The sequence below is a fragment of the Ipomoea nil genome, unplaced genomic scaffold, assembly GCF_001879475.1.
Source record: "Ipomoea nil cultivar Tokyo-kokei standard unplaced genomic scaffold, Asagao_1.1 scaffold1416, whole genome shotgun sequence".
Classification (NCBI taxonomy): domain Eukaryota; kingdom Viridiplantae; phylum Streptophyta; class Magnoliopsida; order Solanales; family Convolvulaceae; genus Ipomoea; species Ipomoea nil.
In genome coordinates this window covers 167,520-181,067 of record NW_017617844.1, presented here as the reverse complement: position 1 = coordinate 181,067, position 13,548 = coordinate 167,520, and the positions used below count along the sequence as shown (strand labels likewise).

General features: G+C 33.7%; 1 long non-coding RNA gene across 1 annotated transcript; it reads right to left on the bottom strand.

Annotated features, from left to right (window-relative positions):
• Positions 1–12,597: 12,597 nt before the first annotated feature.
• On the bottom strand, positions 12,598–13,548 carry LOC109186994. Its single transcript, XR_002055199.1, has 2 exons — positions 13,418–13,548; positions 12,598–12,957 (listed from the first exon to the last, which is right to left on the bottom strand). It is a non-coding gene; the product is annotated as an uncharacterized LOC109186994 (long non-coding RNA).

Genomic DNA, 13,548 nt, shown 5'->3' with positions numbered 1-13,548 from the left:
ACATATTTCAAGTCTTAAATAGTCACTAGTCCTATGGAATCACACAACACATATACGTATTATTCAATATGTTAAACCAGTGCACAATTAACAAAAAAATTCACGTACTCAACATTGTGGCATAACCAAACAATTTTCATATAAATCCATGAAGGTCATAAATCATATAACAATTACTCAAACTAATAAAAGGTCGATTTTCGATGAAAAGATCTTCGTGTAAGCAATTAGGAGAAAGGTTCTTGCTTCTTATGGGGTAAATAAACTTTGGGGAGAAAATAGAACTAGGACCTTTATTTTGCACATTATAAACAAGATGGATAATCACATAACAAGTATTTACATAAATACTAATTTTTAGCATGTACGGAATATTTCATCGGATTTCATAGACGAATACTTTATGTCAAATTCATACGCCATGAATACACGAGGTGTTATACGGGATTGTTCATAGCATACTAAGTATACAAGTATTGGCACGTATATGCAGATTGCTTGCAATTAATAATATTGTATATATGCATAGTGGCATGCCTTATAACATACAGTTTTGTCTAACATGCTTTATATATACATGAATGTGTGTAAGTATATATTTTAACACAAACATGCGAGCTATCTGATTTGACACACAATGCATACACCATGAAAATATAAATCTCCACCTATAATTTGAACATACAATTCGCATACAAATATTCGTTAATAATTACGAGTAAAATAACCTAGGTTCATAAATACTAAAATATTTATCTTTGAGAAATCTCGACAGAATTTGATCACACAAGCACTTAGGAAAATCAGTTTTATCTCGGGGTAAATAAATTTTAGGTATGCATAAATCTTACCTCTAGAAGCCCAGAATACCGAAATAACTTAGAATTGAAGACCCTTGATTGCTAATTCCTGAATCAATTGATGACCTGATGATGAGGCTAAAGTTTTTAATTATTTAGGGAAGATAGGAGTGGCAACAAAGAGATTGTGTGAGGAGGAAATGTAGAATTAGGGTTATCTCAGGATATGTGTGTGTGTATATATATATATATATATATATATATATATATATATATATATATATAAAAGAGTAATGTAATTTGTACGGAATAATATTTCAGGGTTAGGATACGCTAAGTGTAAACTTGTAGATACATATAAGATTAACATAGCTAGGGTACATATGTATTATTTAGGATTAAGCAAAATGATTAGGGTTAGGATATAATAATAATAATAATAATAATAATAATAATAATAATAATAATAATAATAATAATAATAATATGTGTGTAAGTGTAGCACACGAATATAATTGGGATTACTACATACTTTAGGAACGTGTATATATATATATATATATATATATATATATATATATATATATAATAGAAGCTTAGGGGAATATGTTTAGAAGAGTAGGGATATACCTATTTATGTATAAATGTTTGTTAATGGGGTTCTTATCTTAATGATCAAGAGTATCAGACAAGGCATTGGAAGCTTGTGGTCCACCATGCTACATGGACCAAAGTCTAGAAGGATAGTTTTAAAATAGTTTGGGAGGTCAAGATGGGTTTCTTCCAAAAAAAAAAAAAGTTTTGAAATGACCACTTGGTTTAGGTTTCACAGATTTCTCCCGGTTTCTCTCAGATTGTCTTCTGGGTCAAAACTTCGTACATATATGTATAACTATGTACACGTATATTAGAATTATGAGTATAGTATTGGGCCAATCATGTAATAAGGTTTATGACGATATTAGATAATAGAGTTAGGGGACAAGGATTACTACGTACTGTACATATATAAGCCTCCTACGTACCTATGCATTTATCTATTATATATATATATATATATATATATATATATATATATATATATATAATTAGGAAATAATCCAACCTTCATGTTCAAGTATAGATTTCACATTTTAAACACATAAGGAATCATCAAGGAAGACATACAAGCGCACAATGGATAAGTAAAACGAGAAGTCAAGAAATCAACATACCGTACCAGTGGGCACGAGGTGGGCGGTCGACGCCTGCCAAGGTCCCACTGGAACGTGATAGTGGGCACGTGGTGGGAGGTCGACCTCCTGCCAAGGTCCTACTGGAACGTGACTGTGAAGAAGGAATCACTTCGGGAAAAGTCCCAAGAATGCACAAATTCAAGTCCGAACAATTCCACACTCATATGAACAATAAAAGGGACTTGAATACATGGTAAAAATAAAGGAATAACATTATTATGATATCAACAAGGAACATAGAAGACTTAAACGAAAGTTCAAGACATCATAAGGATCACGCATCACATTCTTCCCCTCCTAAAGAATAAAGCTATGTTCCCACTACTTTCAGGCAAACTCATGCAAGTACTTATCAAGCTATAAGTAAGTTAACTATCAAAATAATCGAACAATCACAATTAAGAAAAGTGAGCTATTATCGGTCAAATAAAGTTGTCAATTGCAAGTTCCAAAATATTCCATCAAATAACAAATATCCAAATAATGCATATTGACCAAATAATTAAGCAATAATATGCAAGTCCTTAGCCGATATATGAATGAATTAAATAGGAAAATAACCCAACTTTCATGCTTAAGCAAATAACTAAGTCCAGCATTTATTAAGAAACAGAATCAATAGCATATCAAGGTAAATCATTAATAATCAAAATATGATATGTGACAAAGCATGTAAAAGTATGCAATGATATCACAATTTTGGAGCAAGCGTAGGAAACAAGGAACAAGTATAGGGAACTTAACAGAAAGCGATAAATAAACTCACAGTCTCATCGCGTGTCCTAAGATTCTTATATCCTAAGAACTTAAACACCTAGAGTTCAAGCTTAATGTCCTAAAGTCTTGTCTTAAGGGCTTTATCCTAGGGTCGAACTTTAGGCTCTGATACCAACTGTAACACCCCTAATTTTTAAAATAATTAAAGCTTATATAAATAACGCAAACTATCATTAATTATCCCAAACAAAGCATAAAACTATCCATAATAGTCAGGGTGCTATGCCACACCTAGGTTTGAGAATCTAGGTGCATAGCCTAAACTATCCAAGCATCATTAATCCGCAAATCGATATTCAAATACAATCCAAGGCACGCATGCCACCTACTATGCTAGAGTTACTTAAGCTAAGTCCAAGGTCCTGACTAGCGCGCTCCGTAGCTAATGCTCATCACCTGAAAACATTCTGTGTAACAACCGTTAGCGAATAATGCGAGTAACTCACTCCAACGTGTTAAGTACAATATTGGTAGATATAAGAAACTCATTTTGAAACTGGAATACATATATACTTACGAGACTCTAAATTAAATCCAAGATCAAGACTCAAGACACATTAACAGACTCAACAGTATAGAATAATCATAAAGACTAACATGCGTCCTAAGAACACGATACAAGACATAATAGACAGACAAGCACATAAATAACAAATAGAGACAACAAAGGCATTCAAGACAGTCAGTTAGCAAGCAATCATCAAGGCACACAATCCATCTTCCAACCTTATACCAAGCTCCAACCTTGTAGCTCCCCTCCATTCTTATATCAGTTCCAACCTATACCTCCAGGCCACCCTTATATCGCCTCCCTTATTCCTCCGGGCAACTACATGCCCCCACCGACAAACCACCTTTCAACTACCAACATATCAAGATAGCGCCGCATGCAGTGCCATTCGCAAGATCCGCACCTCTAGTGCTAATATCAAGGGGTCAGCGCATATAGCCCTGACATGACACCGCAACACTTATAACCTGACCCATGCTCAAAAGCAAGCATGTCAAAGGTGGGTCTGTGCCTTTAGCACAGTAACCGCTAGGCATGTATCTTTAGTACAATGACCGGGCACAAGTGGTGCCAACCACCAACAATTCATTTCCACTAATCACAATCTCATCATCATCATCAGTCACACCGACCATTGCGCAATGACCATGATACTCATCACCATTCAATCAATCAACACATAGTCAAATAACAATCAAGACACAACAACAACGACACGTAATACACATAAATTCCTAGAACGATATTCAAAACACCAAACGAGACTCATACACGACCAACGGGGTACAACGGGACACAACGGAACACGGGGAAATGACAAACGGGGGAAAACATCACGAACCACGCACCCCTTTCCAGCAAGTAGGTGGCGGGTGGGAGACCACCCGCGGGTGACCACTCGCCATTCCAATGGGTGGACGGCGGGCAAACCACCGCCCGCCGGGTGCCCGCTGGAACAGCGCTCCCGGGCAGCGGGTAGGTGGGGGGCGCCCCTGCACCCACCTACGCCTCACTGATTCACAGGTAACTTTCGGTCCCGAGATCTCTCGTGGAACCTGAAACCATGTCCAGACACATTCAAACATATAATGACAACACCACGTATTCAATTAACGGGATTAAATAAAGAATTACACCGAATACGTTCTAACACGATTCCTAAACATGCCAAGACACAACATAAAATCATATAATGGTTCAGGGGCATCCAGAACCCCAAGAACATCACGAAATCTATATGCAAAGTCCTAAACACAAGTCCTAGGCTAGACTCAACACCAGATCATGCATAAACCACTCAAATAGACCAAGAACATCATAATACGAAGTTCACGTTATAAACCCTAGGGCTCTAGACATAATTAAAATACAAGATCATACGTATAATCAATCACAATATCAAGAACATCAAGATTATCAAATAAACACAATATAAACCCTAAGCAAAGCGATATCAAGACTCAATCACAGAATTACACATATGATTATCAAAGGAGCCAATGAATAAGATATAGCAAGGAAAATAGGTTTTGTAAGACATGGGTTACCTCTTAGCCTTAATTAATCCTCCATTGGCTATTAAGGTTCTTCTCTAAGATTTCCATCCGATTGATCTCCCTAGACTTGGTGGTGGGGAATCTCTTGGGAATAATTTCGTGTAATATAACTGTGGGTGGTAATGGTTCTAAATTCTTTCTAATCCCCTATTTATAGAGTAAGGAATCCTAATCAGAGTCTGAATAGTAAATACCTATTTTCTATTCCTAACAGTTATATAGGTTTAGGATTTCTAATTAGAATCTGAGTAGTAAACTCCCACTTTCTTTATTCCTAATAGACTTAAGGTCTTTATTATAAACAAGGGTCCATGGTCCTTCGTGGACCACATTAATTAATTAAGGGATCCTGGACAGATTAAATCCTTTTTAACTATTCTTTAACGGAATTAATTAAATAATTAATCTGGGATTAAAGGGCGTAACACGAGGTGTTACACATGGTCACCACTATTTTCTTACTATCTTGGATGACCATAGCAGATCAGTATGGGCATATATGATGAGAGTGAAGTCTGAAACCCGAAATCTGATTATAAACTTTTGTAATCTTGTTGAGAATCAATTTGGGGCTAGGGTGAAGTGCATCAGGTCTGATAATGGTCTAGAGTTCAGTATGACAGATTTCTTTAATCTAAAGGGAATTGTGCATCAAACCTCATGCAACTACACTCCTCAACAGAACAGCAGGGTTGAAAGAAAGCATGGTCACCTACTGTGAACAGCTAGAGCCCTCAGATTTCAAGCCAATCTTCCTGAGTATTTCTGAGGAGAATGTATACTACATGCAGTACATATAATCAATAGATTTCCCTCTGCTGCTATTGGCAATCAGGTTCCTTACCAAGTTCTACTCAAGAGGCTTCCACAGTACCAGAATTTGAAAGTTCTTGGCTGTATAGCTTATGCAACCACAGTAGGGCCTAGAACAAAATTTGAGGCCAGGGCAAGGAAATGTGTATTTCTGGGGTATTCTAATGGCACCAAAGGATACAAATTATTTGATCTTGCATCTAAAGAATTTTTCTTGTCTAGGGATGTTGTCTTCTATGAGAGTGTCTTTCCTTTCCAACAAAGTACTGGCCAGGGAGATACAATTTCTCAAATGATTTTGCATACAATGAAGGGTGACACAGTGGAGATAACTGAAGTTACACAGCCCCAAGCTTAGATCCTCATCAATGATAATAGAATCAAGCTCAGAATGATGATCATTCCCCAAATCAGACTCAGAGTGATGCCTATTTTCCCAAATCAGACTCCTGTCCAGCCTCCTGAGAACATATAGATTTCCACTCAAATTCCTCAACAGGCTGCTAGGAGGTTATCAATGCAGAAAAATACTCCTACTTACCTGCAGGACTATGTTTGTCAAAACATAGCAGCAAGAACCTCTCCACATACCATGGATAAAATCATGGATTACACCAGACTTGGTACATCATTTCAGTCCTTTGTAATGAACATCACAGGGCACACTGAGCCTAGAAACTACAAGGAGGTTGTACAACATAAATGTTGTAAAGAGGCCATGGATGAAGAAATTAAAGCACTGGAGAGAAACAATACCTGGCAGATAGTGGACTTACCTCCTTCAAAAAAGTCTATTGGCTGCAAATGGGTGTACAAAATAAAACACAAGGCTGATCGTACCATTGAAATGTATAAGGCAAGGCTAGTGGCCAAAGGGTACAATCAAACCCTTGGCGTAGATTATCTTGACACTTTTAGTCCTGTTGCCAAAATGACAACCATCAGGACTCTACTGGCTATTGCAACAGCACAAGGATGGCATCTCCATCAGATGGATGTAAATAATACCTTCCTCCATAGAGAGTTAAAGGAAGAAGTATACATGCAGTTGCCACTTGGTTTTACAGAAGGAAAACCTGGACAGGTGTGTAAGCTCATAAAATCCTTGTATGGTTTGAAACAAGAAAGAAGATAGTGGAATACCAAGCTAAGCATTGCCTTACAGAACATGGGGTTTAAGCAATCCATACCTGACAATTCTCTATTCACCAAAGGAGAAGGACCATCATTTGTAGCCCTGTTGGTATATATAGAAAACATAGTGGTTGCAAGTGCTAATTTGGAAAAATTAAACAGATAAAGACACAGCTCAATGACAACTTCAAAATAAAGGACTTGGGACCTATGAAATACTTCCTAGGATTAGAAGTAGCCAGACAAAAAATGGGCATAGCTGTATGTCAAAGAAAGTATGCCATGGAGCTACTAGATGATACTGGATTCACCAACTCCAAACCAGTTCATAGTCCTACTGTCCCTTCCCACAAACTAAGCAAAGATGGGGTTGAACCTCTTGCAGACAATACTCAATACAGAAGGATAATTGGCAAGCTCCTATACTTGACCATCACAAGGCCTGACATCAGCTTTACCACACAGCAACTATCCCAGTTCCTTGACAGACCTACTGGTCTACATTTGCAAGCTGCCCATAGGATCCTAAGGTATCTCAAAGATGCTCCAGGCCAAGGGTTGTTCTATCCATCCAACTCTGATTTACAGTTGAAGGCATTTTAAGACTCAGATTGGGGTGCATATGTGGACACAAGAAAATCTGTCACAGGTTTTGCATATTCTTGGGTAATGGTTCGATATCATGGAAATCTAAGAAGCAGCCTACAGTTTCCAAATCATCTTCAGAGGCTAAGTATAGATCCTTAGGAGCTACATCTTGTGAACTTCAATGGTTGATCTATTTGCTCATAGATCTTGGAGTTAACCATAGCAGCACTGCAACTCTCTATTGTGACAGTAAATCAGCAATTGCCATTGATGAAAACCCAGTTTTTCATGAACGTACTAAACATATAGAGTTGGATTGGCACTTGGTCAGAGAAAAATTAAGCAAAGGCATCATAAAATTATTGCATGTTACTTCTGAAAATCAGCTAGCAGATACTTTCACCAAAAAGCTCATTGTCCTGCATCCTTTAACTGCTATATATTCAAGCTTGGATTGATTAACTTCTACAATCCAGCTTGCGCGCGGTGGCGGCTTGGGGGGGGGGGTGGTATTAGGAGATCAAGAAGATCAAAGGCATCACACTATGACACATGGCAGCATCTAGGCAGCATCCAATAGTCCATTTTCTGTTATGTTAGTTAGGATTCTTTTCTTTGTTTTTCCCTCCTTAGTCTTGTGTATAAGAACAACTGTTCATCTTCTCTGTATTTGGTTGGTTAATACAATTCTTATTTCCTTTCAATCGCTTCTCTTCACTTTGTAAAAATATTTAGTATTTTCCCTGTCTCATTTTATCTGTTTTACTTACTATTATTCATTGGTCAAACCAACTCTTTATTCTTTGCTTATTTTCTTTAGCATTTTTTTTGCTTATTTTTAAATTTATTTTTTTGTGTGTTTAATAGTACTTTTAGTGTAGTTTCTAAATATATAGATTTTGTATACTAACACTAAACTTAATATTATGAAAAATTCTTCCAAAATAACTTTAGTCAAACCTCGTTAATCGAACCAGACATATAAAACGGGACGGAGGGAGTATAAAGCAATGTGTAAAAAAGATAATGCATATTTTTTCCATAATATATAATGCGTGCATTTTAGATATGTATGCATTTTTAGTCTAAAACAATGTTAATCTATTCCCAAATAATGTTGATTTTTTCAAAAATGATGTGAAATTTTTTTAAAAAATTTACAAAAATATCACTACATCTTTCATTCAAACATATATTATTTTAGGAATAAGGGTCAAATAGACCATCCAACTTCACACCAAATTGTTAAGCACCTTGTGCTCAGATGGCATATAGTGACCTCTCTCATGTGGGAGGTCATGAGATCAAGCCTTAGTGGAGGCGTTGTTGACTCTGTGTGCTTCATTAGGTTGAGAAAGTATGTTTGAACACATACTACAATGTAATAGAGTCAGTAGCATTCAAAAAAACTACACACCAATTGTAATTAGGCCGCTGTACTCAAAAAAATCACAATTGTGCAATTTAACCACCTTCGATTGATGAAGGGGTTCGTCTTCGGCCAGCCATGGAGACGGTCTCCTTCGTCTATATGGCAAGCCTTAAAAAAAAAAAAAAAAAAAAAAACCTTTTTTGCATTGTTTAGGAAGGGGCAAGCCTTTTTTAAAAAACAATTTAAAATAATTATTTTATTTAAAATTATTAAAATAAAATTGTAAAATATTATTTTTAAATAAAGGAACAGACACGTCAGCATATTAACATGTAAACAAGTTATTTTATGTTAAATTGTATGAATTTGCATTGTTTAGGAGCTCAATTGTAATTTTTTTGAATTCAATAGCCTAATTGCAATTTGGTGGGTAGTTAAATGACCTATTTGACCTTTATTCCTTTATTTTAACATAACCTCAAAATCAAATGTGATACTAAAACCATATTAATTGGGTTATCTTAAAAGTCATGTTTTATAATAATATAATCATGCTCAGGTTACTATAGTTATCTTATATACTTGAACCAAATATCATAAATCATAAAATACTAATAATTACACTTGCATTTATATGATCTGTATTAGGTGATCAAGATTCAATTAAACATGGGATATTTATAAACGTAGTCAAAAAAATCACATTTCATCAATCGTCTGTGTATTATATAAGTTGTGATCTCTATGTATATATAAATATATCATAGACTTGGTTTTACTCATAAAATAAATTAAAATTGTACTTTTTTTCATAGTATTCACCATGAATGTACTTTTCACTCAACCAATTCAATGTCAAAAAATTGGTGAGAATGACATGGATGAAGAAGTTTTGACCAAGCTTGCTTTAGGTTGTGCCAAATTTGTTCTGGATGATCCATCAATACAAAATTTTGAAATCAAGACACAGTCGGTAAGTTTTCATATTATTGTATGTTTTCAAAACCACGTTACTGTTTAATTTTATTTGGAAATAACAATACCCACATTTTATTACTTTATAAAATATGATAAAATATGAAGATTAAATACAAATGCTTAATTTAAAGGATGTAAATCCTTATACTTGGATCCATTTTCTTGTACTGTGTTCAATGTATTGTTATGGATCAAAATTTGATTTATTCAATTTTATTTTTGTCTATGGCTTTCATGGTGATGATGTTGAAACAGAGACTTATGTATTTGAGTCTTCTATACATTTGGTATTGAACACCATTTTACTAGCAATTTTCTTTTTCTAGAATATCCTTTTTAGTCAAATTCAATAAATCTTATTTTTATTTAAGTTTTTTACAACATTCCTTATTTGATTTTATTTAATTATTTCAAATATATGTACTGTGGAGAAAATTTGGAGTTTTGTACATAATCCATATAATTTTTAAAAAGAAAAGTAGTTTAACATTGTTGGAAACATAATTCTGTGGATCATGAATATATGGTACATTTTTAATATACGAAAAGTACATTATTTGTGAACTGAATGCACATTATTTAGTAGTATATAAAAAAATATATACTTCCAATACTTATATAATGTACTTTATGTACACAAATAATGTACTTGTAATATATTACAAATGTACTTTTTATTTATGGTCCACACAGCTGTGTGGACCATGATCTATATAATAATAATGGACATTGTTGTATACCATGATCTTATATCTTAAAAAGATATTTTTTTTCCATTTAAATATAGTTTATGATATGATGCACAAAAATGGAGCGCTATGCTGTGGAATCGTGCCCACCTTGCAAGGTGGGCACGAGGTAGATTCATAATTTCTATACTGTAGATTCATAATTTTTATACTGTAGATTCATAATATAGTTATTGATTTGTGAATACAAAGTTCAACAATTGGGAATATGAACATCGAAAATTATGAACATATAGCTCTATAATTATGAACATATATTTATAAAATTATGAACATATAGCTCTATAACATGTTCACAAACCTAATACTGTAGATTCATAATTTCTATACTGTAGATTCATAATTTCTGTACTGTAGATTCATAATATCTGTACTGCGAAGAGAGAAACGCCGTTAACGACAAGTGAAATTTATTTATTTTAATTAGAACAACATCGTTTTCGTTGAAAACGACACCGTTATGAAATTGTGCCGACCTTGCAAGGTGGGCACGATTCCACGGCATAATTTGCCCACTAAAATTACTAAAGATATCTTCTTTTAAAAAATGTTTCTTTTATAAAACTCCTTGAAACGCATTGGAAAATTTGTATATTGGTTTCTAATAAAATATAAGTTTCTGGAATAGTTTCGGACCATTTTGAAATTCAGTCCCAAGAAAAAAAACCTTTTACATGGTCCAATTTTTTTTTTTTTTTCAAATCTTGGGTGAAAATATGAAAAACCTCAATTTTTATACAATCATTTAATACAACATGAATTTAAATAATTTTTTAATTATTATTTTTAATTTGGGTCTTAAAAACTTAGTTCCAATTGTTATCAATTTTATTTTCTTGCAATAACCTATATTTTATTTCCTTTAGGTCACATACATACAGAAAAATAATTAAATGTAAATATACATATAACTTCTTGATATATAGGCAAAGATGTTGGAGCATGGGAAAGGAAATAAAGACCGTGACTGGAATTCTAAAGGCACAGGAGTTTTTCATCCTCGTAACACATTTTCTCAAAATTCCCTCCCTAAGTCTCATTTTGGAACTGGAGTGTTTTTAGGAATGTCACCAATCAATGGCAATCAAAAGAAAAATAGTAAGTTGAAGTTTTAATATATATATATATATATTGGTTATTCAATGTCTATATTTATGAAATAACACAGGTATAGCACACAAATTGCCCATAAACTAATGAAATGATTTACATCATGTTAGAAATGTAATCCATTATTAGTTGGAAGTCTAACATTTTAAATGTTTTGTTTTGTATATTTTTAGAGCTGAAGAAGGAGAAGAATGTGCAAACAAGTCATCCAAAGAAGGAAGTCGAGGAAAAAAATGAGTCATTTGAGCTATTTAATGACATCTACTTGCCATCAGAATGGCTATACTAAGTTTAGACTATACATCTAAGTTGTAGAATGTTATCAGATGGGAAATATTGTACCAAATAAAATATAATAATTTAATCAAAATATTATTTGTGTTATAAATATAATTAAGTGTGGACATTATAAGTTGATTATGTAACTGTTGTATCGGCGGTATTTATGTCAACCATTATTTGCTTCCGTTACAAATGTATATTATATATATGTATTGTTGTCATATGTAACGTTGATGTGAATGAATGAAAATCCTCTCCTCTCCCTTTACACTTCTTCTCTAATATGTATTGTTTTGAATAATGTTTAGTTTACAACACGTTATCAGCAAATGTTCTACTTCATCCAGAAAGGAATTTGATCGTCATCTTGTATGCAGTGATTTTCTCCAAGGAATTTGAAATGTTGCGAATGTATTTTGAATTTTGAACTAAATTGCAGTGCCCAAAGCAACGACGAACTTTGACCCGTTGGACGGAAAATTCATATGGTAACTCACATTTTAAAATGAAAATTTCTGTCCAACTTTGAACCGTTGGACGAAAATTGTGACCAGCAAGTTGGCATGAATTTGTAATCAGTGATTGACAGGAAAATCTAAATTTATATAAAAAAAAATTTTTGATATTGCTATAATTATATTTTACCTGTTATCAATACATTCTATATCATAAACAAAGTAATGTACACACTGTTTAAATTTAAAATGAAAATACTTAAATATCAAAATTATTTACAACCAAAAGATAGTATCGTGTGCATAAATATTTAAGCAATGCATTATTGCCATACACACCAAAAGAAGTCATAAAAACATCAAGTACTTAATCTTTATCAGAAGGAGCTTGTGTTTCATCATTTAGTGAGCTGGAGTTGTTCAAGTTTAAAGAACTTAACAACTCAGGATTTGCACTGAATAATTGTGCAAATATAGTACCCATCTTTTCAAGTTCTTCTTAAATAATCTTGTTTTCTTCCCTCATTTGCTGAATTTCTGCCATCAAAGTTGCATTTGAAGATGACGCTCAAGCCTAAGATTTTGATTTCTTTGAAGCTTCAGGAAATCAGCAAAGACAAGCAAACAAAAGTTAAACAAAAATCAACTACAACTCGAATAAAAATTGGGGAAAACACAGAAAATTCAACGAAATGTGAGAGGAAAAGATATATAAGTAAATGAATTTCATACTATATAACTTTAATCAGAGATTCACAAATGTTTTCTAAAGCCTATATTCAGAGAAGCTATTTTTAAAATATTTGCCTTTTATCCACTTGGTCGAAACAAACACCAAATTGTGCAGACTCATGTGCTCACTAGTTGTACTCAATTTACAGTATCGTTACCCTTTGTAAGATAAAGATGCCAATGCTGACTCAAACTGGAGTATATAGTTCAAGAACTGCAAAAATAGATTGGTCATCTTTTATACACAAAAGGATTCATGAATTGATTGCTCTAGCCTCTAGTGTACAACTCTTAAAATAAATAAAGAATTTGATCAGAAACAAACCTTTGTTTCCTCTAGCTCCTTGCAAATTGATTTCTGCAGAAATATTAAACAATAAATAAATCACTTCAATCTCAGAGCATAATGTAAGGTCAAGTTTCAGATACAGTATATTAACCATCAGAACTGTGCAG